Here is a 12,384-nt window from a genome sequence, read left to right on the forward strand (position 1 = left end):
CCAATTATCTTATTTGGGAACAGCCACATTCTCACATGTATTTGGTAGGGACAGGATTTAACCCCATACCTGCCAACCACCACCAAAACACAACACCAAACACTTTCTTTACAGACAGGGTCTGCCCCTGTCATATATATACTGTGTATATATATATATATATATATATATATATATATATATACATATACATAGTGCCTTGCAAAAGTATTCAGTCCCCTGACCAATTCTCTCATATTACTGAATTACAAATGGTACATTGAAATTTCGTTCTGTTTGATATTTTATTTTAAAACACTGAAACTCAAAATCAATTATTGTAAGGTGACGTTGGTTTTATGTTGGGAAATATTTTTAAGAAAAATAAAAAACTGAAATATCTTGCTTGCATAAGTATTCAACCCCTGTGCTGTGGAAGCTCCCAGTTTACACCGATGAAAGAAATTGCCCTAATGAGGACACAATTACCTTACCATTGGCCTCCACCTGTGAACCATTAAAGTTGCTGTCACATTTTCTGGATAAAAACCCCACTATTGAAGGATCATTGGTCAGGCTGTGAATCTGAAGGAAAATGAAGACCAAAGACCAAAGAGCAATCTATAGAAGTTAGAGATAAAGTAATACAAATGCATAGATTAGGGAAAGGGTACAAAATAATATTGCAAGTGTTTGGATATCCCAGTGAGCACAGTTGGATCAATAATCAGGAAGTGGAAGCTGCATCACACCACCCAGGCACTGCCAAGAAAAGGCCGTCCCTCAAAACTCAGCGCTCAAACCAGAAGGAGACTTGTGAGAGAAGCCAGAGAGAGGCCAACAATCACTTTGAAGGAGCTACAGAGTTCAGTGGCTGGGAGTGGAGTAATGGTGCACCAGTCAACCATATCAAGAGCTCTGCATAACACTGGCCTGTATGGGAGGGTGGCAAGAAAGAAGCCGTTACTCAAAAAGTACCATCTGAAAGCACGTCTGGAGTTTGCCAGAAAGCATGAGAGTGACCCAGCTGCGATGTGGGAAAAGGTTTTGTGGTCAGATGAGACCAAGATAGAGCTTTTTGGCCAAAACTCAAAGCGCTATGTGTGGCGCAAACCTAACACTGCCCATGCCTCAAGACACACCATCCCTACAGTGAAGTATGGTGGTGGCAGCATCATGCTGTGGGGATGCTTCTCATCAGCAGGGACTGGGCATCTTGTTAAAATTGAAGGAAGAATGGATGGAGCAAAATACAGGGAAATACTGCAAGAGAACCTGCTTCAGTCCGCTAAAAAACTGAAGCTTGGGAGGAAATTCACCTTTCAGCAGGGCAATGATCCCAAGCACAAGGCCAAAGCAACATTGGAGTGGCTCAAGAACAAAAAGGTGAACGTCCTACAGTGGCCCAGTCAAAGTCCTGATCTCAACCCCATTGAGAATCTGTGGCACTATTTGAAAATTGCGGTCCACAAGCGTCGTCCAACCAACCTGAACAACCTGGAGCAAATCTGCCAAGAAGAATGGGCCAAAATCACTCTGACACTGTGTGCAAAGCCGGTACATACTTACCCCAAAAGACTTAAAGCTGTTATTGCAGCGAAAGGTGGCTCTACCAAATATTAATGTATGGGGGTTGAATACTTATGCAAGCAAGATATTTCAGTTTTTTATTTTTCTTAAAAATATTTCCCAACATAAAACCAATGTCACCTTACAATAATTGATCAGGGATCTGAATACTTTTGCAAGGCACTGTGTGTGTGTGTGTGTGTGTGTATATATATATATATATATATATATATATATATATATATATAGTAGCATTTTCAGGTTTTTTTGGGACAGAAATGAGACTGCAACCATGAGTAGATGAAGGCTCAAGCCGTTTTATTGTATAGCAATTCATTAATAAAATGAAATTATAAAGTAGAGGAAGGGAACTGGGAGTCGGAAATGAAAATGATTATAGTAATTTTTCCTTTAATCTACCCGTCCAACACGTAACCCCTGCACGCACACACCCAACACGCCACCCCTGCACGCATACACCACCATGCAACCCCTTGCATGCATGCACACACACTCTCTACACTATCCTGATTCCTCTTCCCCCCCAGGATCGCTACTATATATATATATATATATATATATATATATATATATATATATATATATATATATACACACACACACGTGGTTGATATTAATTTTGATTAAATCTACTGTGGTCAAACGTAAGGTCTGGTTTGACACAGTGGTTTTGTGTAACCATTTTGTTAACATTATCCTTCATATTGTCATGTATGGTCGGGATAATGTTTGGTTGACCTATAAAGCATTATGCATTATTTTAATAATATTTTCCATTTGGAGCAAGTAGGTGCAAATGTGTGCTCATGCTTTGATCATACCCATACGCCAGTATTATGATATATTCACAGTGCAAACTCAGTGCTGAGTGCATTGCTTGGCCTGACAGTTAAGAACAGCCCACTTAATCGAAGTAATGAGGAAATGCAATAGAAATATCCAGACCTTACCTATGCTCACACTATTAATTGTTTTACTGACCCCTGAGTAAAGGGAATAGGCTGGATGCAGTTAAGTATAGGAATTAAATACTACACTGCAATGAAAATGTGTGGCCATCGTTTCCTTGCTTTGAAATAAATCTGTTGGGTTCTGCTGTGTTGCCAAGACCAAACAAAACAACAATGTGTAATACGAGCATAATTTATGTATTTATTTGTGAAATAAAAATCGTTCCGTATTTGCATTTTTCATGTCCTATAAAATTTAGGGCCACCTCTGCACGTTTTACGATACATATTTTTAATAAAATGCATTTAAAAAAAAAAAAAAGTTCATACTGCTTATTCCTCACCCTAACTTTGTGTACTAACAATTCCTTCCTGCATCCCTTCCAAATGCCAACGCAACAAAATCAGCCTAACCCAACACACAACTGGCTGCAAGTTTGCCAACAAGCAGCGTCGTTCTCCAATCAGCTTTCAGGTTTTGTTATTAAACACCAATCGCACTGCATGGGGCGGAATTATCTGACAACTACTAGATTGTGCAAGTCTCAAAGCACTACACTGTACACGTATCCTGGAACAAAATGACCAGTGCTCGTTGAATGTAATCAGTATCAGTGCGCATGGAAAATAAACATTTCAACTCAAAAATAAAATGGTTTTACATATGCATGCGTTTGTCATTTAGAAGTGCACAGCAACTTTACCTGTTTGTTATTCCCAGATCCTGCAGTTTCAGACGTTCCTGTTTCAGCTCCACGTCACCTTTTTTTTCTCTCTAACCAATCAGCTGCTTTACCCACGCCGCGCCCTATTCTCTCTTTTTTTTTTTTGCCTAGCCTGCATCCTGCTTCTGCAATTACAGGAAGTAAAGGATTTAACAAACAACACTCGAACGAACACAAACTGCAATTTAGTACATTTGCAACTTGATTTATACAAGGTATTTATAAATAACGGGCCACACGAAAAATGCTAGTAAAGGAGTGCTATTATACCATGCTTCAATCATTTCTAAAGGGCGGTAAGAAAATATACAGTATCTTAAAGTCTTGGTTAACATCCAGTTAAGATTTATTTTTTTTGCCCTGCTGTGTCAGTCAACCCTATACTAAGACCTACCATAGAAGGACCACATAATTCTCATGTCCACATTGTTATGTCACCTATCTGAGTGGTTATAAACAGACCTGAAGATATGATTTACTCTTGACTGTGATATGTTGTTCATTTTAAAACATAGTTTAGACATATCAGTGACAGTGTTATAATAACATTAATAAAACTATTTTAATTTAAAAAAATTAAATTGCTTTCCCTATTATAGTTTATATTATACATCAATAAAGCTTTGCATTTAAAACAGAACAATAATCTAACCTACCTGAATTCTGATTACACAGGTATGTGTGAGGAGGATATATATGTATAAAATGTAAAGAAAAGGTCCTTTATGAGCTAAAATGCGTAATTCTTTAAACTTCCATTAAACTATGTATACGTGCAGTCACCTTGAAATAGTTTGCATTAGCCGTAATACATGCTGCTGTCAAACTTTGCCAGCAGCTCCTGAGAATGCCTGCTGTAAATGAGGCTGAAGTTAGGTTGTTTCTTTGCAGTCCAAATCAAATGTGGAGTATGTCAGTTTTAGTCCCATTCAATTTCAACTGTTATCTTTAAGAAATGAAATCTGAGAGAACACTATCTACGTTTAATTCACCATCAGACTTCCACTCTTTCCCATATATTTTGTATCGGTATATATTTTCTGTTACCAGGCACACAGAACATACATTACCCATAATGCAGTGTACGTCATAGCCAGAGATGTTGATGCGTGTTATTGTTTCAATGTTTAGCAACAGTGATGTAAACACTAAGGATTGTGTATCATATAGCTTAGTATTTTGCTTAAAAATATTGTTAAGACTTTAAAACCATGCAAAATATGTAATCGCACAAATGCCCCAAACTAGCCCAAAAATGAGGCACCTGCCCAAACCCATTTTTTCAAGAACAATAAAAAAATGCAAGCCCAATTGGTTGTGAACCCGCCCACCCACCCACCCTGCAGTCGTTTAGTGTTATGTGTATTGTACGCGAACGGGACACAACGTTAGAGTGTGTGTGTGTGTATGGGGCGCAGGGGGGGGTGAGGGTGAGACAAACCTCAAGGAGGAGAATGCGCAAAGACTTGACTGGAGTGGTTGCTGTGAGACTGTGAGGGACACAGAGAGGCATGCGAGAAGGCTTTTAGCTGTGAAGCAGTGAAAGAACCCAGAAGTGAGTCTGAAGAGCAGAGAGTGAGAGTGCATGTGAAGAAAGAAGTTAGCAGTGAGTGAGGGAGAGTGAGACAAAGACTGTTAAGTGAGGGAATAGGAAACTTGTTATTTTGGCTTGAACCCTGGCCCCAAACAGGGATTCAATGTTTCTATCAGTTTGCTAACAATAAACTGGTCAAATCTGGAATCCCACCTGGTCTCCCTGAGTCTTGTTTCACTCAAAGACGCAAAGGTTGTTACTATATACAGTATATATACACCACCCCTCGTTATATCGCCCCTCGCTATGCTGCGGGTTCAGATATATCTCGGTCCTTACAGTCTTAACTGCGCATGCCTCTGGATATTATTCACCACATTAGATCATCGATCATTTGCTGGTTGAATTTGCTGTACAGAGCTCAAACGTTACTGGCTGTGTACATACTGTATGTAGAACAAAAATGCCCTAAACAAAACAACGTAGCTGTAGAAGAAAAACTGAAAGCTACTGAGCGATTGAAAAGTGGAGCTAAGCAAGTGGATGTTGCTCGTGATTTGAAAGTTGGCGAGTCAACTGTAAAATGACAGCGACGAAGAAAACACAGAGACTGTGGGGACCGTGCAAGTGCCAGTGAAGCTTTACAGGGTTTACAGACAGTCTTTCAATTCCTTGAGAGCTGCGATGCTTCAGAAGTCAATACAATTCAACTGATGCAGATCCGTAACATGATGGGCATTTGTCAGGACATCCACATGAACATGAAAAACAAGCAGAAAAAAAGGAACTGATTACTTTCCCCAGTGGCACTGACTGACTACTGTAACAAAATGAAGTCACTGATTTTTTTTTTTTAAATTATAATGCTTTTTTTGTTTTACTTTTGATTTGCTCATGTAATTTTGTTCACTAATACTGGTGCAGTATGTAATGTATTACTTTTACAGTTTGCCATGGAGTATACAGTGCTTGCCTGTTTTCTATATCTGTAAACAAGAAAGTGCATTTAAATGCTTATTACAGTTACAGTTATCTGTTTTTTTTTTTTTTGCTATGTGTTTCTCGATGTATCGCTGCCGTCGTTATAACATAGAGGATTTATATTGGACCCTGATGCCCTCGATAAAACGAGGGAGTGATAGTACAGTATTTGTTAGCCTGTTTGTTTTTCTATGGGTCTCTTGCTATATCGCAGCCCTCGATATATATCGGATTTATATTGGAGTGGGTGGTGTATATATGTGTGTGTGTGTGTGTATATATATAACAGAGTACTAGTGCTCAGAAATCCCCCTTGTGTCATCATTCCCAGTTACATTTACCTAGCTTATTTGTCTTAAATAATTCAACAACAAGGGTATTGCGATCCGCCACTGATTAGATCACTTGAATGTGTCCCGTTATCTGGTGAATTTCAGTGTTTAAGGTTTAACATTACTATAGAAGGCACAGCACTTTATTGTTTCTTGTGAATAATGCCTGGTGACACAGTTTTTTTTTTTTATCACAATATACTGATAAATCTCTTTTTCCCTGACTGATCTCTCCACACAAGCACCTGTCAAATAATTAGTGCAGACAGTGTGATCATAAAGTGCTGGGTACAACCATTCAAATAGGGCCCTGAGTGAGAATTATAGCCCAACAGCACACATCAATTATTCGAATGACAGCCCGGTGAGCCAATGGAATTCTGTAGCCGTGCAAATATTTGTCCGTTATGCATCTCACAAGCAGCCCCACGAGCCAGCGGGTGCAATGATCACAGCCCTGTCATCATCACCATGTGGAATTTACATTTTCAGAGCCATGGGATGGAAGCCAAGATCTGATTACATTTAGCTGTGACCGCAGTGACCAGATCAGGCAGGCAGGTCACTTTGGGACATTACGAAAAACACTTGAGATTTGCATTCCCGACTGTGAGTTCAAATGAAGAACTGTGAGTCTCACGGTCAGATTAAAAGAACTTGACAGGCATGAAATGTAAAGACTCATTGATGAACAAGCAAACAGTATGCTTACTGGCCCCAACAAATATATTACCATAAGCTGAGAAATCCTCACCACTGAGTTTTGAAGTGGAAATAATATTGTATCAGAAAGGTTTAGAGCCACGAGTGTGGTTGCACCAAGGTACATCATTGGGCATGAAGCCAGTACTGATTTATTGACATGGTAATGCCATATACTTTCAATTACTATGTAGCTAAGATAGATTCATATAGATTTAGGTCTGCTGTCTAAAAAAGTCAATTTAAACAGAAGTAAAACCTAGTTTTAGATTTTTAAAAAAATCAAGATCTAGATAAAAATGTAACATTCGTACATATTGTAATGAAAATAAAAAAGAGGCTTAGGAAGGTGAGTGTTGTCTGTGGGGTACTTACTTTTTATTTCAGAGCACACATACCTGCACACAAGATGGCTATGCCACTTTTAGGGTCTTGGCTTGAACAGGCATTCACAGGGGACTACAACATTATACCTTTAATGATGTGAAACACAGGCACTGAATGTTTCTGCGTGAGTAGATGAAGCTCAGTCTCTGTATGTGGTAGGGGTGTAACGTTTCATTGTGTCTTAATGAATCATGGTACTTTCTTTACATGATATATCATATGGTAATACAGCTACTGTTTGTATCATGACACAAAACAAAAACCACACCATAGCTCATTGCATTTCACAAAGTGGTTTTTGAATGAAGAATACATGCATTTTATAATTGGTGTGAATACACACTTTCCCTATCATTGTCTTTTAATGATCTTATTATGCACCATAAAAGCAGCTCATCAGGACCATCACATGTATCATATTATATATTGTATGGGACCTGCATATTGCAATATGCATCGTATCGTGACATCAGTGTACCATTACACCCCTAGTAAGTGGATCTTATATTTTGAATTCAGAATATTAATACTGTAGTGTAGCAGCAAAGGCAACGTTATGTATTTGCATTTCCAACAAAGATACCAACCTAAGAATTTTGATGTTATAAGCATGCTTAATTTACATGCTCACTGCAGCAATAAAAGCTCATTCAAAGGGTTTGTTTTGCAGCCTGGAGCAGCCCAGTGGGAAGTGATAGGGCATCTGTAAAGATGGAATAAATTACATTTCTTTTGTTTACTGTGTTGAATTTAGTTTCTGTAATTGTATCCTGCTTCATCACTGCCTAGGGCAACATGTGGATTATAGAGTTGCTTGCCACTGATTGTAACCTATTGAAGTTTAAAATGATTTTCTCTGCTGAATTTACATGGTGCACAGCAGTAACTAATAGTAATCTGGTTATAATATACCCATATAATTCATCATTTACTCACTGAGAACACATATATTGAACACTTTAACACAGTATTTGATGTAGTTATCTGTGACATTTGTCCATGGCTTATTGCTTAGTCTAGTGCCTATAAAAACTATAGAATACAGAAAGCCCTGTAGTGGTAATAGAGGAGAATTAAAGAAAGATATGCATAAGCAGTGTACAAAATAAACACAAAAAGCACAGTACTGCCAAAAAAAAAAAAGTACAATATGATTCTTTCTTATTGGTGAATTTGAGGTAATGGAATTGGCTCAAATGAATATGAAACTATGACATGTATATTTTCAGTGCAATTTCATTCTGGTGTTTGACATGAGTCCTAATAGTGTCTAAAGAAACGCACAGCCATTTAAAGAACAAGGAAACATGGGTGTGTCAGCTATGTATTCTTAAACTCTTAAAAGTTTAAAGGACTGTGTGGCCTCACTAGAGATGTGCAAGATCTAAGTAGATGCATACATCAGAGTGTACCCTTTAGCCTGTCTCCCTGCAACGCTCTGTCCCTAGTAGATGGACATTTCCTGCATCTATTCGAGACAGACAGTTCTAGGGGGGTGGGTTAACAGTTAGAATCTGGTTTACCTGATGTACTTAGAGTTCAGAATTGATACTGAGAAGACTACAGTGGTGCGCTAAACTTCTGAGTTGTAAAAAGTAACCTGCATGTGATAACTGAAACAGAAAATTATACAGAGTGAAGCTAATCATTTGTTTAAATAACTCAGATATTCCTACCCAAACCAAGTCCAGTTTCAAACAATAGTGACTGTGTTGTTTTGAGCCATGTTGACAGTTTTTCTACAATATCTCACCAAAAAGAATGGCCTTGAGATGTAGGAGAATATTATAAATAGGCTACTACTCTTGGCAGAATTAAACTTGCATTTCTTGGGAGAAATGAAGACTAATCCTTTGGAACCAGAGGTGTATAACAACGGAAATGCACATTTTAAACATATAGAGTTCCCTTTTTAATATATTTGCATTATATTGATAATGGTTTACAATAAGATGTGGACATTTCTATGGAATCATATATTATCTTTAACATTATTTCATATTCTATTCCAATGAATTCATCGATTAAAGTGTTACTGAATAGGCTGTATGGTTTAAAACGCAGTGCTTCCTAAGCTTTCTGCTTTGTTGTTGGTATGCCTGCAATATCTTTTTCAACAGAATCGTGATTGTTTTTATATTTTTATTTGCATATCCCTGGTCGTAAATCAGTTTTTACTAGTTATTTTGGTTTAACACTGGTTATAAACCAGTCTTCCAGTCAAAATGTTTTCTGAATTCACAACATTGACGATTTCAGTCGAACGTGTTCAACCACAAACATTTCACAGTTCCCGACTCCTCTCCCAATATTCAGCATTTTGATTGGTTCATCTGTCCTACCTGCTCACACAGGTTCAGAGGGGCAGGCACAGTTGTATTAATATGCATCACAACATCCATTTTACAGACCCCCGGCCAGTTAGAGCAAAGATGCAAAATGTACAGATCCTCCAACCATATTTATATTTATGTTTGTCTCAAAATATACATGACATTGTGGTACAGAACACTTTATAATCTAGGCAGTTAAATCTGCTATCCATCTAAGAGTAAAGTTCCCACTTAAGGTTTTATTACTGGTTCTTATCCCATCCTATTTATTACTATAATATGGCACTTGTCATGCATGTTTATAAACCTGTTCATTCCCTCTGAACCTGTGCTAGAGAGAGCATGTAGGACAGATGAACCAATCAAAATGCTGAACTTTGTGAGGAGCTGGGAATCAACTAAATGTTTCTGATTGAACAATGTTGTTAATTCAGCAGAAAGCTAGGGAAAGTATTGCATTGTGTTTTAAACCCCACAGCCTGTTCAGTAATAATTTAAGCATTCATATTTGATACAGTGGGTATTTTTGTTTGAGAACAAGGTTTTAAAAGCTTTAGTTTAACATGTTATCAAAAGCCATGGCAAATGTCATGTGATAAAGAGAGAGCATTTTTGTAATATATTTCTTTAAAGTCATGAGAGTGGGTAACATGCAACATTTCACTGGGGTAAGCCAGGGGCCTGCAAGCAAGGCAATGATGAGAAAGAATCTATGAAATCTCCACATTCAAATCACTATCAGTGGCAATCCTGTGTTTGATAACAAAAGATAACATTGTATCTGAGTTTTTATGTTATGCTGTATTATAATGTAACATGGTACTAGTAGTACTACTAAAAATACATATTGACAGATGCAGAGAACTGAACATTGGAACAATATAACCCAGAACAACCGTGATCTCTAAGGAAGGGAAATGTAAAACAAATTAAAACAAAAAAAAACATCTGAAGCTACTCTTTAATGGATAGAAATAAGATATTCTCGTGAAATTTTAAAACAAACAAACAAGCATTGTATTACTCTTGTCCAAAAAATATTACAATTATTACAATTTGACACTCTTTATTAGCGCTGGGTTCACTAACCTGAGAGAATGCTTGGAACATAGCCCTGGCAATGGTTGGAATTAATGGGGCTACCATTAGTGCCAGTATATTCAGAGGCTGAAATTAAATTATATGCAAGTGTTACCTAAACATTAAGGTCATATTAACAGTTTATTGAAACAAGCTGATAACATTTAAAAAAGCAATTTATTTCCCTATGGATTCTAATTGCTGTGTGAAAAATTGCATTGTCAAGAAATTCATTCCCATTTTCAAGGGCAGATACAGAACCTATTTAACTATATTAGCTCTAGTTACATTCATGTACTGTTTTTGCCTTCTTTCCAGCCTTCAAATGATTACCAGGAGTGCATTAGTCAAACTCATCCAATCAAATTCTGTAAAAAAAATTCCAACACAATCTCCAAAGTGCTTGCATTGCGTAATGTCATCTCCCTTATTGTCATTATGAACAGAGTTTGCAATGGGTGCTGGCACACATTGGGTAGTGCTGGCAAATTCATTAAAAGTGAGAAGTAGAAAGGGTTAGCAATTCAGGAGCAACAGAGACCCCTTAACAGCAATGTAGCTTCTGCGCTTGAGTTTTCTGTAATTTTGCTTAAGAAAATGATATATATTTCCCTATAGTGAATATACCACCATGGGAGCTTATATTAAGATTTATGGAAACTGTATAATGGAACGTGTCTTCAAAAACTTTAACACTGCTGTCACTAGGCAAATGTAGATTACAAAAAGTGTAATGTACTGTAGTATATTCTTTTTTATTTTACTTAGTAGTTTGTTTAATATTTGTGTTCTTACTCTAGACTCATGCATACTGCATTCATCTCTATTTAATAAGGAGAGTTTTGTCTTTTTCTTTTCGTTATACCTGTAATTAAGAGACAGGCAGGTGGCTTAGAAAAACATGAATTGGAGCATAGATACTGGAGAGTAAATGTATTCCAGAAAGTGTGCAGTTGTGTTATGCAGGATTACAAATCGTCATCTATTATAAATGCATAGAAGTACAGTACAGAAGTCATTTATCGATGACTACATTCTAACAAAAACTAAAGACATTTGTGCACTGTCTTAAGAAAATCTTCCCGATTTTTCTGCTTAATAACCTTCACAGGGTATTTTATTTTATGTTTGTGTCCATTTGTAAAAGTTATTATTGCTACTTGGCACTCAAATAGACTTGCTAATCTCCCAGTCTGCCATGCTTATTTTCTATGTGTATACCTTGTATCCCAAAAAGGCCTGAAGGAAGGCTGTGTACCGTTGGGTTCTAAAGTCGTAAAGCATTAACATACATGATAACATTTAAATAACACAATACAAGTCAGGTATACAGATGTCACATTATCCAAAATGTTTGTCTACTTGACTTTCTTATGCTTTTAAATAGATAATGTTGACTGATGTGGCTTAAAGTGAACTCCATGATACAACGGGAAATGTTAACAAGATAAACTGCATAATGTGCTTGTTGTGAAAACTACATTATCATTACAATCTGTTGAGGTGAGGAGTTCATTTTATTGCCTGCTCCTGCAATTTTACAAGCTACCACAAGCACATAACTCTGTTAGGTTGATGAAAGTGTTATTTCATTGAACGCTGTTCACATAAAAGGTCCAGTTTAATTTCAAAGAAAAGAATGTGTGATGTAGGCAGTAGCATAACTAACCAGAGCAGTTGCAGAATTTTCCCACATCGTAATAAACTTTTTTTTTCTGCTTTCATTCAGCTCATGCTAATGTTTCCAAGAATATCAATGTAGCCCAACATTCCTTGAATGTTATTGCACCA

At 37.2% G+C, this 12,384-nt stretch overlaps 1 protein-coding gene across 1 annotated transcript in view; it reads right to left on the bottom strand.

The window, feature by feature from the left end:
- The window catches only part of triqk (triple QxxK/R motif containing), a 44,402-nt gene extending 41,024 nt beyond the window's left edge, over positions 1–3,378 (bottom strand). Inside the window, exon 1 of the mRNA XM_034058980.3 lies at positions 3,224–3,378. The gene's annotated coding sequence lies outside the window, so the exon portion shown is untranslated. The remainder of the gene's footprint in view (positions 1–3,223) is intronic.
- Between the last annotated feature and the right edge of the window lie 9,006 nt (positions 3,379–12,384).

This window comes from Acipenser ruthenus, chromosome 3, assembly GCF_902713425.1.
Source record: "Acipenser ruthenus chromosome 3, fAciRut3.2 maternal haplotype, whole genome shotgun sequence".
In the NCBI taxonomy this organism is placed as follows: Eukaryota; Metazoa; Chordata; class Actinopteri; order Acipenseriformes; family Acipenseridae; genus Acipenser; species Acipenser ruthenus.